The 21,163-nt window shown below is 44.7% G+C and overlaps 1 protein-coding gene across 12 annotated transcripts in view; it reads right to left on the bottom strand.

Annotated features, from left to right (window-relative positions):
* MBNL2 (muscleblind like splicing regulator 2) overlaps nt 1-21,163 on the bottom strand; it is a 149,602-nt gene that overhangs the window by 80,442 nt on the left and 47,997 nt on the right. The window lies entirely within an intron of this gene.

The following is a 21,163-nucleotide window of genomic DNA, read 5'->3' on the forward strand; positions in this document are numbered from 1 at the left end:
ACATAAATGAGCAGCATAGAACAGCCCTCTGTTCTGATATAAAAAAAATATCTGCATGACAGCAGATCATCCAATTGGAACACATATTGCTGTAATATTCTAGGCATCTATCCAGGACATGGGAGTGACTCATGGATGAATGCTGCAGACAAAACAATTAGACAAGCCACTTCGAAAACAATTCAGTTTAATGCAGTTAGTCTCTTAATCAATTTATTTACAGCCCCACTTCCAATTACTAGATTTCAGTCCTAAAGTTTATACATTTCTGTGCATAGAAATCGCTCAAAATGCAATTATTTTTTATTTATATATAAAATGCCAAAGTAAAGTCCCGTTCTTTGTTGCTTTTTGATTGACTGTATAATGTTCAGTAATGTGACTGAATCGTTTTTTGACAGGTAAAAAACAATAAATGACATCTATTCTTAAACAAGAAACACTAGGGTTTATTCTGCAGAAAAACGTCTATGCGCCATAAAGAGTCAAAAGAGTCTAAATATCAAATGGAGATAAAAGTACATATACAATGTGCCAGGAAGCTTTCTACAAACAAAAGTTATGGTTCTATACATTTAAGGGCTAAAGCAGAGTTTGGAGCAAATACAAAAATTGTAAAAACCATGTTGCATCTTATATACTGTATATGTCACGTAAAGCTGCCCAGGCACACTGCAGTTTGCAGCCAATGTTAATAATTTTGCCTATACTGTAATGCAGGGGTGGCCAAACCTGTCCTCAAGATCTACCAACGGTGCGTGTTTTCCAGGCAACCTGTGGATCTATAGTAGAATGAATGCAGCAGGTTTTAATATGTGACAGTTAGTAATGACTACAGCTGTGCACCAGCTAGGTAACCTGGAAAACGTGGACCGTAGATCTCGAGGACCGGTTTGGCCACCCCTGCTGTAATGCGTGACCACTGTATGGTTATAAGGAACAATAATCCTGCTTCTCAAGCTTGTGTAGTCACATTAACACATTAGGCACAGGGCCACTGGAGGGCGGCACTTGTAGCAAGTCAGTGGCGGCTGTGGCAGGTCGGAGACCGGGTCAGAGGCCGCCGCACCCCCACATGGAGCGGGTGAGCATCCGCAACTCCTCCGTGGAGCCAGGTGAGCGGCGTCAGCTCCCCCATCCCCCCCCTAGTGGGCCAGGTGCGAGCAGGTGGGCGGAGGGGGGGGGCGGTCATCTGGGGTGATGACATGGCTTGCACCGGCCCTGATTAGGCAGCACATATTTTGTGACTGTATAGCTGGGTAAACACTAGATAACACTGCAAATTATATGATGTCTTCAACGATTTTCCTTGAACTCCCTGACAAATTATAGTGATTTTACAAATGAAATGGTCAGTGGCCACATACAGGAGTATGCTGTCATTTATGATATCCTCAGATTTTGCTGCATGTACTGACGACAGAGGATGCCACTAAAGACAGACGGTCAGGGGTCCACAAACTATTTTGCTCTGGGACCTCATCAGACAATAAAAATAGTTACAGGACCCCAGCAAGTTACTGCAGAAGGTCATCACATCACATGTGTAGTCAGCAGACAGCATTGTGGAGGCACATAATGATGGGAGGAGTCTAATATAACAGATAATACAACAGATTTTTCAGATTTCTTGAATTAACTGACTGAGATTAAGTCATCAGCCTGATGGTCAGCAACATGGAGTCGTGACCCCATGGTGAGAAGGTCAGGACCCACAGTTTGAGAACCGCTGATATAGTGCGTACGCACTGGAAGATAAGCACAAAAATGTTGTTATGGCTGGTCGTTAACGTACATATCATTTAAAATCTTGTCTGGTGTGCATGCAAAAGATTTGTAGATTCTGCATACTTACCATTATCATCTGTCCTACAGAAGGAGCCGGATCCATCCGTTGCCGGCGCCCGCCAGATCCCCTTCTCTGGCGAGGGACTGGGATGCGCATCTCCCTGCCCGTATCTGCTTCAGGGAGACACTGGCCAGTTCGGGGGAGGGGGGGGGGGGGGGGGGAGGGGACGAAGGGGACCAGCGGCGACCCACGGCAGGCTCCGTTGCCACGGGGCGTGCAAGCGTCTCGTGCTCACGCACCCTTGGCGGTAGCTGTCAGCGATTTAAAAAGCTGACAGCCATCGAAGTGGCTGCTGGGTCTGCCTGCTAGATACTGCATGAGGGAAGAGCCATATAGCCGCATGTTATGTGCCACTTACATACATTTACCCCTTGGTGGAGATGGAAATAAACTGACGTACTGGTGGCAACAGTTCTCAATCAATATTTCCTCGAATATTGTTCAATTGGTTCAAAAGTTCCCTAAAACTCTCCACAAAGATGCAAATGAGAAGGTTAGTGTTCAGATTGGACACACTGGCAGCTGGCCATGTTCTACTATATTAGGCAACTTACAGTTGATGCATCATTGGCGGCATCACTGGTGCTTGTTAATATAACCAGTAAGCTGAAATTATAGACTGAAAATGGCCTTATAGTTGCATTTAACAACATATCATATTAGTAAATTTATAGTTTACCCCAAGAGTCTGCAAAGTAGAACAAGATGAATCGGGACTTTATGTGTGCACAAAGGTGTGTGTGCAAAAAGGCATGTGATCTTGTGTTGAGCTGTGTCACACATTCTGGTGTGACATTTTAGTGAAGTGACTGTGCCAAGCAACTGAACAGTCATAATGTTAGCACCAGGATGTCAAGCTATGATGCGGACATTGTTGAAATGTCAACATCTGAAGAATTTGAATATGTTCACAATGCCAACATCTGTCAATATTTGAAATGTTGTCATGTGAAATGCTGTTGTTCTAGAGAATGCTGACATTAGTTAGGTTTTGTAAGGAGGGTCAGTGTGAGGGTTTGAGTGAGAGTTAGAATTTAGTATAGGGGTTAGCATTCTTTAATTCCACATCACTTGACACCGCTGAACTCAGAAGACACCATTGCTACACAGTTTTGTCAACATTCTGAGCATGTCAACATTTCATCAAAGTCCGAATGCTCTTAATATCAACTTTGTAACACACAAATAAAGTTTCTGAACTTAAATGGACTATTTAAAGTATGAAGTTAATGGAACAAGGAAGTTCTGAAGGAAACATGATGCATGATTCCTTAGGAAAGGACCACTTTAATTCTTACTGTTTAACATACACTGCTGCAATTCTACTGCAATTTAAAAAAAACATCAAAATCATATACTAAATGCCCCCACACACTTATGTATAGATTATTTGAGAGTATCAAATATACAGTGAAAATTGCACGGTGGAGGAAATTATAAAACGCAATATGTTTGCTGTGTACTGGAAAACATGAGGTTCCTTCCTCCTTGCTCTGGGCCACATTTTGCACAAAGGCATGGAACTTTCTGTCATAAGTTTATGAAGGAACAGAGATTTACAAAAGCCAAATGGAGGTGTAACATTTCTGAAAAATATAGGTAGAACGCACAATAGTGTAACATGGTTTTGAATAGGAAGACTACTGAATAACACTGCAACAAGAAACACAACTTCAGACATTATAATGAAGTCCGCAGGGAGGTCTTATTGGGGATTTGTTTTCCGATTCTCAACAGGCACTGGAAAAAATCCCTGATAGTTTGTTTTCACAATTGCAGCAGTAAAAACACAAAATCTATATATTTTCACCCCAATACAGAAAATGGAATGGGCAAAAAAAAAAGGTCTCTAATTAAATTGCTAAAGGCGACCCCCTTATCTCTTGGACAACAGCTCAGAACTGGAGATGTTAGGAGGTCATCGTGATCCAATTTGGGTGTGGATTATTAGATAGACAGTGTCTAGATTTACAGTCAATAAGTCTACCCCAAAGGTCAACATGCAAAAGGTCGATAGGGTCAAAAGGTCAATATGATAAAGGTCGACAGGGTCAAAATGTCAACATAAAAAGGTAGACACATGAAAGGTCCACATGAGTTTTTCAAGCTTTTTAGAACTATCGGCATGGACCCCCAATTAATGCAATGTGTACCCTCACATGACTCGCCATGCTTCGGGCTCAGTGCCTTGCTACGCTCGGCACCCTATTATTTTCTCCCTTTTTTCCCGACATGGATGGTGAATTAAGATTGTTGAAGTCCGTAAAAAAAAAAAAAAAAAATGAAAAAACCATGTGGACTTTTTCATGTGACTACCTTTTTAATGTTGACGTTTTGACCCTGTTGACAAATTGACGTTCTATCTAGACACTGTAGATCTATCAACCAGAACCAATCTAATTCTGGACAATAGTGTTGCAATTCAGCAAAGGTTCATTTTATAGGGGTGCTCCCAGCAATGGACTAAAAACCAACACATACTATATGTAGGAAATGGCATATAATACAAGGAAGGCTAAATGAAGCAGTATTTTAGGAGGAAGATAGAAAAATTAGACTTAAATGAAAAGTGGTGATACAAAAGTGGAAGGCACTTTCTATACTGTTGCCAAGCACACATCTAGGGATATTTATGCCTCTGTGAATGTCTAGCCACGATTCTAGATTGAAACGCATGAAGTACAGAAGCATAGCATAAGAGAAAAAAGTGAACAACAATATGTGAAAGTCACAGCTTTTCTGTACTCTTCTGTTTTTGTCTTGAATAAAAAAATATATAAGCGGGCAGCGGCGGTAGAGCGGCAAGGAGGCTCCCTCAGAACTGGGTGTGCGAGCGTCTTGTGCACGCACACCCCCTTCTGGCAGCTGGCGAGAAACGGAGACTGGCGATAGAATTGCCAGGGGCAGCTCCATCTCTATGGCTGTATGGATGGATCACAGCTCATTGGATTTCTATTTCAAGTTATACTGTAACTATAAAACCCCTGACATATTAGATTTATGTATCTATTTATCCTTGTAAATCAACACTTTTCACAACATTTTCACACTGTAAACATTTCCCCATTATAGTGCAATGTCAGTTTACATTTATAGTTTACACAGTAAATTAAATAAAATCCCAGACGGATAAAAATAAGTAGGATTCTTAGGGCAGTATTCATAAATACATTAAAATGATAAATTTGTTTAGGATTCGCTGCACATTCGCAGAGTTCCGGAGGGCTGGAGCCTTCACTGCCATCCCTCCCTGTCACCCTATTCAACGCCGCAGGGGCTCACTGCCCCCGACGGTGAGTTATAACCCCTGCGGCAACGGGTGCCGGCAGCAGGCAGGGAGACGAAAGCCTCCCTGCTTGCCCCAGAATGTGTGGGGGAGAAAGAGGGCTCCCGAGGACACAGGCAGCAGAAGCTGCTCCCCCCCAGAGCTGGCAGGGGACACGCCCCCCCCAAAAAATTCAGATTTTTTTTTTTTACACCCCAAAAAAACAACAACTTTATTTTAAAAAGATTACTTTCCAGTTCACCTTTAAAAGATGTCGAATGCAAAACGGTGAATCACGGTGAAAATCATGCTGAAAGAAGTTCTCCATCCTAGCATTGAATACACACTTGGCGAATCCCAGTGAAAACCCCACTGAAATACACCAGCGAGTTACAGCGAGCATGAAACGGAGAACTGGCCGGCATTCCCTGTTCGCTTTCGGCGAACAGTGAACATTGAATAGGGTGAATCAGATTTTTAGTGAAAAAGATTCACCGCAGAGTGAAAACAGCCCGATTTGCCTAAAAAAACGGTGAGCAATCGGGAGCATTGAATACTGCCCTTAATAGAAACAGGCAATCTGCTAAATAAAATAAGTTCAGCTACAGTTCCATAAACTAATAATTGTATTTACTGTATTTTTGGATTTGTAGCCTTGGTTATTGCAAAACACATGGGTTTGACATAACATAGGAGTAGAGGAATCAATGGGAATTTGTAGTGATTTGTGTTTATGAAGTGTGAGACAATGGTTTATGCCAGCTTACTATGACTACAGTGAGATATTGCTTCCCTGCAGCCCAGGCACCTAGCCATACATGGAATGCTATTTAGCAAGACACAAGTAAACAACTAAAATCCTAAAAGAGACATTTGTGCAACAGCCATGTTCGCGGATCGGTAAAAACTGCTGCCAACACATAATGCCAGTATTAGTATTATCCATGATCCAAATAACATTCAGCATAAATAAATGTTCAAATATCTATAGAAATATATAAAGTTATAAATTTGTCTAAAGCTGTGTACACACGGGGGCGATAGGGGCTGAAATAGCTGGAAATATGGTCGCAGGCGACCATATTGCCAGTGATGGGAGTGTGCCCCGGTGATAAATCGCCAGGTGCACGCTCCCGTTTTCAGCCCCATTATAATCGCTGGTCGCAGGAGCTTGCTTCTGCGACCAGCTGATTACCTCTGCGGCTCCCCCGCAGAGGTTCCCTTTCATCAGCGACCATCTCTGGTCGCTGATGAAAATGAGAAACTGTGCAATATATTGCTCAGCCATATATTGCTAGCAATATATGGCTGAGCAATATATCTCCCCCCGTGTGTACGGGGCTTTAGTGTAAATGAAAATATTCAACTGGAAAAAAATGGAATATAGATATAAAGGCGCAGTGACCTTTATAGGTTTGAAAACCACAGATAACACCGTGATAACACCATTTTAACATGGCAAAGTATTGTTCTTCCAATTTCCAAGGTCCCCCTTCAGCTCTCTGTTGATTATATCAGCCCTTCTTCTATTCCCAAGTTGGTTGGCATTATGTCTACTCTCTTCCTCATTCTACATTATACACATTTAAGCCATCACTCAACCCTTTGACTTACATTACCAGAAACAGCTGGAACTTACTTACCCCGGAAGGTAAAAAAAAAAAGTCATATATATGTGGTGATATATATATATATATATATGTCACCATTTTTTCATGTTTTCACTGTAAACCTCTCATGGAACCATGGGCTCCCATGGAGAAACATATCAAGTTTTTGACTCCTCAACGGTCCCTATTACACAATAAGATGATATGTCAGGGTTCGCAAATACTCGCTATAGTGAGTATTTTACCCACTTTGGAGCACCAGGGACTCATTTTTTATGAATAGCTGGGTCCCCTGGGACCCAGCCATTTCGGCGTGCACGCCGTGTTAATATGTGTGACAAGGGCGGAGGGATCCGTTTCCCCCTCAGTGGTGATGCGATCGTGACACAGCGTGACTTACGGCCGCTTCACACATCCGCTGGGTCCCTATTACCGCAGGTCATAGGCATCAGTGCACGAAACCCACGTAAGCTGGCTCCTGCACTGTGCCTCAACAACAGACGGCTGAAACCAACACCAGAAGCAGCTGCTCAGCAGGGGAACAGCACTGCGGCTGGTGTGAGGACAGAGCACGAGGAACTGAAACCAGCATTGGGGGCCAGAACCAGGGAGGATGTGACAGTGAGGACGGAGCAGACCCGGGCAGGAAGTAGAGGTAAGAGGGGTGCGTGGTCCATTTAGCAGGCTGCTTGGCTGTGTCATGTAAGGGGATTTATTGCTAGCAGGACTCGGGCTGCAAACTTCCCTCCTCCTCTCCTACCTCGCGGTGCTGCTCTCGTGTGTCACTGTCACCTCCTCCAGGCTCTGAGTGGTGGCTGTTAATGGCCCACTTGTCCCCTCCTCCCCTCACTGCACAGCTGGCAGAAAGGCTGCAGCTCACCAATTAACTCTTAACAGGCAGAGCTGCCTGTAGGAGAGGAGCCTTTAGACTCTGCTGGGATTTCACTAACCCTATCCCTCCTGTTCCTGCTGCCATTACTTTTACTATCGTGATTGGTGCAGCACAGGTGTCCCTATTCCTTTTTAGTATATGTGTATCTTGCTTTATGCGAGTAGGCAAATTGCCAATTGATTCTCCCCCCCCCCCAACCCACAATAGCCACAGTTTTGGGGTGCCCAAATCTATGTTTGCTTACAAAAAAAAAAAAATAGGCTCAGGCTGGCCCTTGGCTCAGGGTATATGCCATATGGAAGAGAGGAGGAGGCTTCTGTATGTGCCATGCTGGGGACGGGGAGAGGAGGCTTTATTCCGTTGGGACCCAGAAAAGGTCAAGTAGGACCCCGATATTTGTAAGTGAGGGGTCCCAGGGACCCATCATTTTTGGGGGTTTTCGCGATCACTGTATGTACTGCAGTTCCTAACTACACTATTCTTACGTGCTGTGCAGTCACCTGTCTACAGGTCAGGTCCGTACACATAGGACAACTAACAGATTTTTAGCTGCTCTTTTTCACTTGACGGGAAATTGTGTACAGGTTATTTATGTATAAATCTGGCCACAGACTCGTGAACAGAAATACAGACCACAAACCTCTGGTCCAAAGGTGGCAATTCAATTATAGGAATTGTATCTTAAGAACATTAGCAGCTCTGTTTATCCAGTTGCCCTAAAAAAGGACCAGAAGTCCCAGAAAACATCAGACATAATCTACAAAATCAATATTTAGTCTAATTAATATGCCATGCTATTCTGTTTTATAACAGCACTAAGGGGGTTATTCTGGTTTACTCCTTCTGGCAAATTCCTTCCTAGATGGACAATACCATGTGCACTGCAGGGGGGCAGATGTAAAATGTGCAGAGAGAATTAGATTTGGGTGAGTTAATTTGTTTCTGTGCACGGAAAATACTGACTGCTTTATGTTTACACTGCAATATAGATCTCACTTTGAAGTAAAACCCCCACCCAAATCTAATTCTCTCTGCACAAGTAACATCTGCCCCACTTGCAGTGCACATGGTTTTGTCCATATAAGAAGGAATTTGCCAGAAGGAGTAAACCATAATAACCCCCTAAGTCAGGGCTTGACAAATTTAAAAAAAATTTAGGAGCCAGGATAAAAGTGTAGGAGCCAGAAATACAAAAAATAGGGACAGTGCGCGCCAAAAAGTAAAAACATAATGCATATTACACATGTCACACACCCATTACCTATTACACCACTTGCAACAATGCCCATTACACATTATGTTTATGCCACAGGCTGTAAAACCTATTGCATACTATACCACACACTATAATGCCCATTACCGGGTAAACCAAACACCGTAATGCCCATTACACATTATGAAACACACTGTAATGCCCATTACACATACCACACACCGTAATGCCTATTACACAGCAAACCAAACACCGTAATGCCCATTACATATTATGCCACATCAGTGCCGCTAACCTATATTATCTCATTGCTATGGGTTTCTTGCTTGATGCCAGGCAGGAACAGATAGAGTATAAAGATGAGGGGGGGCACCATAGTGGATGATGGAGGCAGTGATGGACAGGGAGAGGCAGGGGGTAATATGGAGAGGCAAGGGTGGCCAAAAGTGGGTAAAAAATAGAGGGTGACATAGAGAGGATGATAAGCAGTGCTTGACGGAGACCGATGGAAAATGGGTGAAAGTGAGTGGCAGTGTGAGAGAGGCACAGGCATCTCTGTTGAAGCAGTCCACGTTCTTCTTGCCGCTGTGGTCCTTGCCGCAGGAGGTGCCCGCGGTGCTGCTATAGGGGTACATGCAGACGGAGCTGGCGACGCTGGAGCTGTAGGGCTCCGGGGAGGTGCTGGCACATGCTGGTCTGGGCGCAGGTGGTGATCGGGCAGGGAGGATGAGATGTTGCGTGGGGGGGGGCGGGGGATGGATTGCTCTCCTCACACAGCCCGTGGCTTGCAGGGTCCCGGGGAGCCGCCGTGTCTCTGGTGGGTTCTAGGTACCAGGCGGCAGCATAGGGAGACGCGCAGCGGGGCTCTAGGCTCATGGACAGGACACTCATGTACGCAGCGTGGCGCTGGCTGCAGGTGTCAGTGGCGGCGGGTGTCTCACCGGGTGGCGCAGGCTGCTGCTGTGTGGCGTCTGATTGCCCGGTACATGTGCTCAGTGTAAGTCAGCTCTCTTCCTGCTCTTGTTTGAAATAGGCGCGCTGCTGTCCTGCTCTGATACAGCGGCTGCCGTATGTGCACCACTGTGCCGGCTGCTGACACCGCACTGGCTGTTAATTGTAACCAGATAACCCACAGTGGGACCCGCTGCCGTCAATAATTCAAGTCCCCACTCTGCCCGGGGGTTTTGCTTCCTGGCAAATCTGGTCGCCAGGAAGCAGAACCTGGTCGCCATGGCGACCTGGCCCCTGGGTTTTGTCGAGCCCTGCCCTAAGTGCTCTTGTAGTTGGTTTGTATTCTGATATTTGAGTTGACTACCTCGGACTGTTTCCAGCTTTCTACTGTCTGTCAGCATAAGTGTAGTCCATCACTAGTTTCTAGCGGTACTCCGTGAAGACAAGGATTCCCAAAAGGCCCTGTTTCCCAGGTTTAGACAGCACCTGCCACTTCAGATACAGCCTTATAAATGTATCCTCAATATATGTCAAAAATGCGATGAGTATGCTCAAGCCAACTGTGCTGATTAATGTGATATATTGTATATTGTGTGTGGCTCTGTGAATATAGAGCAGAATTTGCATTGGAAAAAAAGCTGCGGCTGCTACTTTATAGCACTTAAGGCCCCCATGCACTATGCAACTTCTCCCACAGTAGAAGTCACATCCAATTCCCCTTGAGCTGCCCAGGACCCTCCCGGATCGCAGGGTAGTGTGCGATACATTTCGGGGGGTATTCAATGGATGTCGTGCTCCCGCAGCCATCTCCCGACGGGGGAGATGGCTGCGGGGCCCTATTCAATGCGGTCTTCCCCGACAGCATTGAACAGGGGTTCTCGGCAGAACAAGCCAGACATTACAAGCTGTCGGGCTCGTTCTGCCGAGAAAAGCCGGAAATAGGCAAGCTCCCGGCCGGAGCTCATCTATTTCCATCCTCAGCTCGCGGCCACGCCCCCTTCTCACCGCTCGGCGGCCGGGACATTGAATCCCGACTGCCGAGCTCCAGGCAAGCAAAGCGAGAACAGGAGAGGGGCACGGCTGTCGCACTCGCTCGGCAGCCGTGCCCCTGACATTGAATACCCCCCTTCATGCGGTACTTCTGCATGCGATGTATTGTATGCGATCCTCGTTACCTGCCGCTAGGAGGGGGTCCGACCCAGATATCTTACATGTAGACACTTATCCACTGACATTTTTTTATCAAAACACTGCTCAGACTTTGTTTTATGTAATGAGTGAAATCTAAAAAATATGTAATGAGTGAAATCTAAAAATATATTAAAACATATCCAAAAGACTTTGCCATTAAAAAAACATATATATAAAAAATATTTGCAAAACAATCTGTTTCCACCCAAACATCGAATCGGCACCAATATGACAAACAGAAAACTGCGACTGCTCGTTGGGTGATCCTGTTGTGCTGACCAATCAGCAGTAATTGGCAGCATGGCAGTTATTGGGGGAGGGTGCAGAGAGGCAGAGGCCCCTCTGTGAGTGGCAGCTGCAGGAAGATTCTCTGCAGTCACTCACTCTGTATCTGAACGGGCCACATCACTTGTGAAAAAAGTAAAGCACTTTTTGGTGTGATTGCAAATGATGTGTTATAGCCACCTCTGGCAGGTTTGTGTAACTGCAGCTTTGCTGTTTTTCCAGCCATTCTGATTGGTCCATGCTCCCTATATCTTCCTGGTCTATCTCTCAACTAGTGCTGGTCATAGCTCACAGTTGCGGCGTAAGCACTTGATACTCAGCTCTATGCTTTTGTACTAGTTAGTTAGTTAGTTACCAGTCAGTCTCAGAATTTGTTCCAGTTCTGTCTCCTATCAGTCCTCAGAATTCCTCCAACTCTGTTTTCCATTCACCCTCTATTGTGTATTAGTCAGTTATCCTGTCTGTTTTCCTGTATTGTATTCAGTAGTCTCCCATTATTAACAGTCTGTTTCCATTATTGTTTTCCTCTCGGTTGTTACTAGTCTCAGTTTCTCCATTACTTTGCCTCAAGTGATCTCTGCTCTACCCATCTCCATCAGCCCGTGTCTAGTTTTAATGTCTGTCACTATTCATTATTCCACTCTCCAGCCTCGCATCCACTACCTTCTCACTGTTGTTAATCACCCAATACACTTCCTAGTTTCCACCTTGCATTTATAATTGTTCTCCAGTCTCCAAGTAGGAACCTCCTTCTAGCCGGCATTGGTCCGGGTCACCTGGGGTTAACTTGTACTACCACCAGCGGCATAAGTCCTGGTAGCATCCAGTACCGGTACGTGTGCCTAGCCTTAAGGGAAAAGGTGGCTGTTACAGGAAAAAAGACCTGCATGTGTGTTCTACAAGTCTCAACCCTGGGAACACAAGCATCATTGCTCTGAAGATCCATCTTAGACAGAACACAGCCCGAAAGAGGTCAATACCCTCAAGTTTGGATCTACCAGTTATAACAAGTGTTTAAAGAATGCCGATAGTTAGGGTTAGGCAGGTTAGGGTTGGGGTTAGGCTACAGGGGAAGGTTACTGTTAGACTCTGCAAGAGTGTGGAGATGGATGTTACGTTTAGTCACTAGGGGGAGGTAGTGTTCATTCTAGCACCCACCAACTTGGAAAACCCATGCAGTTCCTTTTTCCCTGCCTGGGGTGTCACTGTCTGCTGTAGTGCTTCTAGCACAGTGTGGTCTGTATATCAGTACTGATATGCAAACCAGACCTGTGCTAGAAACACCACAGCAGACAGCGACACCCCAGTCAGGGAAGAGGAACTGCATGGGTTTTCAAAGTTAACGGGTGCTAGAATGAGCACTACAGAGGGCATGTCAGAATTGCTGCTCACATGACTTCTGGAACATGGCTGATGACCCTGGAGACACCAATGCCGCTGAGATCCGCTATTTGCCCGTTGAGTCACCAGGAACATTAATATTGACATTCTGTCATGTTGATATGTCATCTGTTTAGACATGGTCACTGTCAACATGCTAAGCATGTTAAGATTCCCATTTCAATCGTAACCAGTTTGACATGAGAATTTTCACCCTAATATACAGTACAACACCCACAATTAAAGTATTTATGAATACAGAACCAAGACTTGAAAGAAGATAAATTGTGTATAGTGAGAGGCTCAGAAGAGGTGTTTTCATGTGATCTTGGCCTCATTACAGGGAGCAGTGGACTTGATATGATCTGTAAGTGAACAATTTAGGAATCCATATGTTATACAGTACATTACTATTTTTATCACACCATCATAATATGTAGTGCTTCAGTACAAGGCAGCATCTGTAACCATTCTTAGTTATTGCAAGAAACAATAGATAACAGAAGGGGGTGAAGGGATTAAAGTAGCAAGAAAGGATTATCCAATGACATATCCATTAGAGTGGAGACACATTAGCAGGAAATGCATCCCATTTAATTAAAATGCTACTTGAATACCAATGAACAACATGACCAAATACCAAGCAGCTGCACTGGAACCATCATCTTCTGAACATGATGGTTCCTGTATAAGCAGGGAAGTGTACATTTGGTAAATAATGTACAAAATCTTGGTAACAAATCTTACAAACTAATGAAGGTATTAAAATGCCTTTGAATGCCAACATCTTTGTGAGAGATGTTTAAAGTATCTGCTAAAAAGGCCAGTGTTGATCACATTTCTTGGGCGTTTCTATGGGCTATGCCCCCGCCGCCACCCCACTGCCCCCTGGTCGCATGGCTAGGTGCGATCGGGATGGCGAACTTACAGAAATGCACAAATGCAAAACATCGGTTCCCCCCGTACGAAGGCACGGGGGACCAAACCAATCAGAATAACCCCCAATGTCCCTGTGGTTGTCCCAATGCTGATAATAATGACCGATATCCACTGGAGGTGTATTTGAGAGCGATGTGGCACTTGATCCTTTTGTTCCAAGCAAGGAATAATTAGCTTAAGGAGCTGTAATGCCTGGTTTCCATTTTACCCCAAATGCAAGTCCCAGCAGAATATGGGAGAAGGGGAATCCTGTTGGGTTGGTTCAGACTTCAATCCAAGAATCCTGGTAAAAAGTGGGTGTAGCAACTTTTTACCAGGAGTCTTGGATTGAAGTCCAAAGGAACCCAACAGGATCCCCCGTTCTCCCATATTCTGCTGGGACTTGCATTTGGGGTAAAACGGAAACCAGGCATTACAGCTCCTTAAGCTAATTATTCCTTGCTTGGAAAAAAAGGATCAAGTGCCACTTCGCTCTCAAATACACCTCCAGTGGATATCGGTCATTATTATCAGCATTGGGACAACCACAGGGACATTGAGTGGACACGTATGTCTCATCAAAACTTTGTAAAGACCATACATTTTTACATATTTTTTTAAATAGCTCTAACTCTGCTTGTTTTTTCTTGCTTTTTTTTCTAAAAAAAAACCCTGTCGGTCTGACAGGCATTTTATCTGCACGTGCATTCCCAGCATTAGATGTCTTACAACTAAAAAATATAATTTCAGCAGCGTCAGTCTAGTGCATGCTTAAGCTATTAATAAATATGTGGAACTAAGCTGGAGTCCACTACATGTGTTTGTGAACCAGAAAATATTTTATCTCTTGGCCTCTTGTTTGATTAAAGCCTCAATTTTGTATTTGTGATCACTTTTCAGCTATGACAGAATTAGCAGGCACTCCCGCGTTAAAAATCTGCAAACTTCATGTACAGTATTACCATTACAGATATCAGAACACACACAATTCAAAGCCAAATGTCACATATAAGAGTAGGAAAACCATCTACAACTAAAAGTGATAGATAATATAGCTAGTAATCAGAAATAAATTTAGTATAGGAGGCTGGAAGGGGCCAAAAGGGACTGTTATTAAATCTTTTATCTGTGAATGACAAATAATACCCAGAAAGAGTATTTCAACAAATAAATGGGTACTTGTGTAGTTTCACGGTGCCACGATACACTACGTTGTCAGCGTAGGCTATGCTACGTTGTCAGCGTAGGGCAACGGCAGCCCAGTGTAGTCAGCGTAGTGTCCCCGCAGCAGCCCTGCGTAGTCAGCGTAGTGTCCCAGTCAGGCAGCGTAGTCACCGTACTGTCCCCGCGAGCTGCAGCTGTGTCCCCGGCAAGCCTAGTGAGAACCTCTCACACAGCACCGGTAACCGCCAGATCCCCTGCGCTGGCGGACATCGGCAGAGAGGTGATCATGCGGGCGCTGGTGGAGAGGCACTCCATCTGCCTGAGACACATGAGTGTCTCATACGCAAGTGCATCTCAATAATTAGTGCGGCAGGTTATGGCTACCCTGCCTGTGTCCGCTTCAGGGAGACGGTCAGGGTTAGGGGTTTGGTAGCGCGTGCGTCTCGTCCACAAAGGGGGGGGGGGGTGCGGTTGCAAATGTGTATCCTACACAATAAAGGACGCATCTGCCAGTGCTCCCTCCATGTTACATACTGGCAAATGCCTCCATTTCAAACCCCCACTAACCACGTCAGGCCAAGCGTGGCAAGCGGATGCGGTACGTGTCCTCCCGACCTGTTCATACCCCCACTATCCACGTTGGCATGGAGTTGATTGTATAAAGTGAGCCCGAACCGTAGCTCAAGCTCAGTGTGCCCTGCGAGGAGACACGGAATACACGTCAAGTAATCCACGTCCCCTCGTGCTCTTTTTAAAGAAAATTACATTTATTGACCATAATCCACTTTTTTTTTTATAACCCTTCGAGCGTCAACATCTCAGTGCAGTATTCAATGTGAATAATGGCGATGTGCAGCAAATCCTGTTTAGGATTCGCTGCACAGTCGCCGTGTTCTGGTGGGCTGTAACATTCGCTGCCAGCCCTCCCTGTCGCTGTATTCAATGCCGCAGGTGCTCGCTGCTCCTGACAGTGAATTTTAACCCTTGCAGCGAACGCCACAGGGAGCCGGGGGATGGCGGCAGGCAGGGAGATGGAAGCCTCCCTGCCTGCGCCGGACACCGTGGGGCAGAAGCAGGGCTCCCGGGGAAACAGGTAGCAGAAGCTGCCCCCGGGAGAGCTGGCAGGGGACTGGGGTAGGAAGCCGCTGCACTGCTCCCGCTCGGCATATGTAATGAGCGGGAGCAGTGAATATATGAATATCTCGGCATATCTAATGAGCGGCTCTCAGCCCCCTGCTGGCTGTTATGTGTATAAAATAAAAATAAATAAAAAATTAAATATATATCCATGTGCAGTAAGTGTATGAAAAAAAATAGAATGCCCCTTCACAGAAAAAAAAATACAGATTTTTTTTTTACACCAAATAAAAAAAAACAACAACTTTATTTTAAAAGATCACAGTTCAGTTTACCATAAAAAGATGGAGATTGCTACATGGTGACACACGGTGAAAACCACTTAGAAAGCAATTCGCCATCTGATCATTGAATACACTCACGACGAACCACATTGAAAAACCACAGCGAATTACGGCGGCTATCAGGCGGCGAATTGTCCGTCATTCACTGTTCGCCATCGGCGAATAGTGCATGTTGAATAGGGCGAATCAGTTTTTCAGTAAAATGATTCACCTTAGAGCAAGAAAATAGCACACATTCGCCGTAGAACATGGAGAATCAGCCTCATTGAATACTGCCCATAGTGAGAGATGCGCATAATATCCGCTAAAAATGGCAGCATCGCTCACATTTGTTATATAAATTCAAATAAAAAAAGGTTGCATAAAAAAAGATTATATTTCCTATGTAAGGCAAACATTACAGGTCATTATAATGAATAAAAATGTTTGCTTGGCAATTTCACACCAATTTTGACAAATTCACTAGATTTGGAGCTGAAAGCTGCTCAAAACACCAAGTATGTACGCCCAGTGTGTACGACCCGGCCATGAGTGGTGATGCGCGCTCCCGCATCATCGCCAGGAAAAGCCGCTCACGTGCTTGTATTACCAGCAGATGAGCAACTTTGTGGACGGCTTTGCATAGAGCTGGGCTATGCAAAGCTGTCCGCTGACAGCGTCGGGAAGGGGGAAAGCTGCTGATCAAAATCGTCCATTGTGTATGGACCTCTAGTTCCAGCCGTGTTTTTTATTTAGCACTGTAGTGTCACATAACCTATTTCACGGCTAAGCGAATCTACCTCTAACACTCTGTTGTAACTGGAACAGAAAAAATAAAACAGTTAAATATCAACTAACTAACAAGCACTAGGGTAACTTCTCCATATGAATATCTGCAATAAGAGTTAGGTAAAGAAATGTACAAGTTAACGGTCTACTATACAGCATGATACATGTAATAAAAATCCTAAACGGTCTTCTCTTTCTCATTAATTATTTTAGCCCATGTGCAACACATAAAAAAATAAGCACCCCTCCAGCTCTTGAAAGCTAAATAAGGAAATACATGTACTGTACAATATGTACTGCCAAGCACTTTGTCATGGAATAAGAGAGCAATAGTATAAATGACATAGTAAATATTTTTGGGGCTTAAAACTTTTTTCTTGACATCATTTATTGTTGACACATAAAAGTCTTTGCACACTGAGCTACGATAAATATAGGGATAGTTTGTTAATGTGGGGCATAATTGCAGTACCAGACAAATACACAGATACAAAAATAATTCTCAGTTGTTAAACTATTATGTGTGTCAGCCATCTTAGCCATTACATGCAATGGAATACTATTACTAACTTGTATTTAGCTCAAGAAAAACTTGCCGGTAAGTTTAAAAAAATTTATTTTAATGTATAAAGTCATACTTCAGAGCCATTTGTCTCAACAATATATCAGTTTTAACCTCATTCTTAAGCGGCATACACACGTGGAGATGTGTGCTAAGCAATTTTGCTAAGCTATTTAGGGTAGGCGATTTCCTGGAGTCCAGATCTCGAATGTAGAGTGCATACACATGCAAAGATTTGTGCTAAGTGATTCTGCTAAGCAACTTTGCTTAAGCAAAAAAAGGCCGGGTTGTAGTTCAGAATGAGAGATTGCGATCAGTATCTCTCTTTCTGTACACATAGAGAGATTTGCAGTCACTTGCTTAGCAATTTGACTAGATTTTGACTGCATGCACTGACTTAGCAGTAGATAATTAATCTCTCAGAGCATACACACGGAGAGATATTTGGTTACTTTCTGAACAATCTAGTCAGATTGCTTAGAAAATAGCACAAAATCGCTCTGTGTGTATGCCCCTTAAATCTCATGAAATTCAAAACACATGCAGAGGTTTGTGTAGGGTTCAATATTGATAAACAAGATCTACAGTATGGGCAATTTTAATAGACAACAGGAATGTCAGATTGCATAGATCCAGTTGTCCAGCGATCTAAACATCAAACAGATCCTAGAAGAAAATTTATGGGGCCTACACAGGGGCAATTTCAAGGCATTTTCTAAGGGATCTGACCAGATCGCTTAGAAAATGCCCCTACATCGATCCGGGTGTAGTTACCATGGCACGATGCATGGCACCACGTGCCACTATTGCCCGGCGATTAATATCCAGCATGCTGGATAAATCTACTTAAATCGCCAGTCATCGGAAAACACAGATCGCTGGCACAACTCTGTGTGCTGAGCAATCTAACATCCTGGCCAATGACACCACACATGTGAACTGCTTTATTTAGAACATATAGCTATGTAAATAGCAATACCAGCTAATTTGATTGAAAATTTACAAGTGCATTTTGTTTTATAGCATATAGCAGTGGTTCCCAAGCCTTTTTTAAATCACGGCACCCCTATGCCAAATGTTTCTCATTGAGGAAATCAGAACAATAAACTGTGTTTATGTCTCATCCATAGGGTCAGTTAGGTGGTAATTCACTTATGTTCTCCATGGAGAAGCCTACATCCAATCAGTGTTGAGCTCAGCCATGCTTGGTTAAGGGTAGTCCCAGTGATTGAGTCACTGGGATTCCCTCAGTAGTGGGAAAAGCCTCCTGTGAGTATACACACAGGCGGCTTCTCCAGTTCGGGTTTTTTTTTTTTTTTTTTTTAAATGCATAGATCCTATTGGAGAAGAGGACAGACCAACATTGCAGCCGGGTGAGGTTGCAACAGAGTCTGAATTATGCCCTAGGTTCCATGCCTCTCACTAGTAGGATGGCTGAATCAAAAGCCAGTAGCCAGCATTACTGCTACAGTGTCAGCCGGAGCGTCTGTCATACATCCTGCACAGCTTCTTGGAGCGTCCTTAGGATTCTGTGGTCAGTGCATCACTGCTCCAGGCATGGGATCTGAGGAAGGGGGCAGCACATCCCCGAGCCTGCGTCATTGCTGCAAAAAGAATGGCGGCAGACGGCTAGAGGAGCGGCAGGGGTTAGAAGATCTCCGGCGTACGCTGGAGCACAGCTGATTGGGGGGGGGGGGGCTGGGAGATGTAACGGGGGGCTCAAGAGGTGGTGCGCCAGTGGTGCACACCTGGACACCACTGGTGAGCAACTATTTCATATTTGTGGTATGCCCGGAAATTTTCCGGGATAGCCCGCTGCGGCAGCCACTAGCGGGTATTTTTAACATTTAACAATCAGCCCGCCACCCACAGCCCTGGTGGGAATGGCCCTGCGCTTCAGGACTGGATGGGTTAAACCAGGGGGTCAGCATTTTATTGGGAAGGGGGGGGGGGGGGTCACCATGGAAGTTCTAATGAAAATTTGATGCTGCCCATAGCAACCAATCTGATTCTATCTATCATCTTCTAGAGAACTTAAGGTCCATACACTCTGGGCGACTATGCCCAGCGTGTATGGACAGCGATGATCACTATCATCGCTGTGGGGAAAGCCACTCAGTGCATACACACTGAGCGGCTTTACGCCGGCCCGGCGCCGACGGAGGGGGGGAGAACAGCATTGCAAAGCGGAGCGCTATGCAAAGCTGTCCTGAAAGCCGCTCATCTGCTGGTATAACCAGCAGATGAGCAGCTTTCCCGGCGATGTTGCGGGAGTTTGCAGCAGCGCTCATCGCCGGACCATACACACTGGGCGGCTTTGAGCTGAAAGCCGCTGTAACCTGCTGCAGTGTGTATGGGCCTTAAGCTAAATAAATAAGAAGTAGAATCTGATTGGTAGCTTTGGGCAAGATGAAATCTTCAATAGAACTCCCATCTTAGTAACTGTACCCCCTACTCTGCATATAGGGGGTAATTCAGACCTGCTTGCTAGGCTGCATATATTCGCTGCCTAGCAAGCAGGTAAACACTGCCCGCTGAACGCACGCCCCCCCTGCTATCCTAATCCCCTCACTATGATGCGAGCGGATGTGTACACTTACACATGCGCTCACATGTGGCCGCATAGAGGAAAAAAAATAGCTTGATGGTTACTCACCACTGAATGATTTTTCCTCTGTTTGGTATAATAAGTAAGCCTGGACTTATACTGTCATCCACCCGCCCCAAGTAGACAGTGCCCAGCCCGCATTTGCTGCGGTACACCCAGCATTACCATGGGCGCGCACACCATTTTTGTGGGAACGCCCATGAAACGCTAGGCGGGCCTAAGTGGCTGCCCCCTGCCTGTCACTCATTTTGCGAACGCCCGACGAGTGAAAAACTTGCCGAATGGAGATTACACATGCGCATGAGCGACTATGCGCACACCCCAACTATCAGAAACGGGGACAAATTCAGACAAATCGGCCCGATAATTTCTTATAATGACTGGGATACATGCTAGACTGACATTTGGCCCAGAACAAATGATAAACTAGTCTCCATTAATAGTTTGGTTTTTAAGCCATTATTCGTGTGATCTGTGATTGGTAATACAAGAACCTTATGGTACAGCATACCTTTGCCCCCTAAATTGCTGGCATAGTAATTAATTAAGACAAGCTCACTGCAGAGGTTCTGCAGTCAACTGCTCCCACTATTACAAAGTGACTCTTTGGAACTGCAGTCAAGGATTTTGTTTAAAGCGGAAGGTCTGATCCAAAGAACACAGGAACAACTGCAGAGGTATAATGGTAGATATAATGAACAGGGCTTAACCAACCCTGTGTTTGTGTACACACTCACGCATACAAATAGTTGTTTACATAAACAAACATACAGCTCTGTTTAGATGTACATGCATACACACACATATAACAATATAGTATCTCACTTATCTATAAACTACTCTGCTTTTTTGTCCTGAATTCCATACTTCAGGATTTCTTTTCCAAAGGCTTATGTACTGAACCAGTCAATGCTGCACAAGTAAATAGTCATGCACTTGAGGCCTAGCCTTCCCTTGTCATTCTACAGGATTGGCAATACTTGACTTATTCTTAAATACGCCCTTTGCCACAAAAACGCCAATTTCAAATGAACCCTCCTTATCTGACACTTGAGACTTGATGAAAGCTAGAAAGTTTGTTGCTAA

The sequence above is a fragment of the Crinia signifera genome, chromosome 2, assembly GCF_055691185.1.
Source record: "Crinia signifera chromosome 2, ASM5569118v1, whole genome shotgun sequence".
Lineage (NCBI taxonomy): Eukaryota > Metazoa > Chordata > Amphibia > Anura > Myobatrachidae > Crinia > Crinia signifera.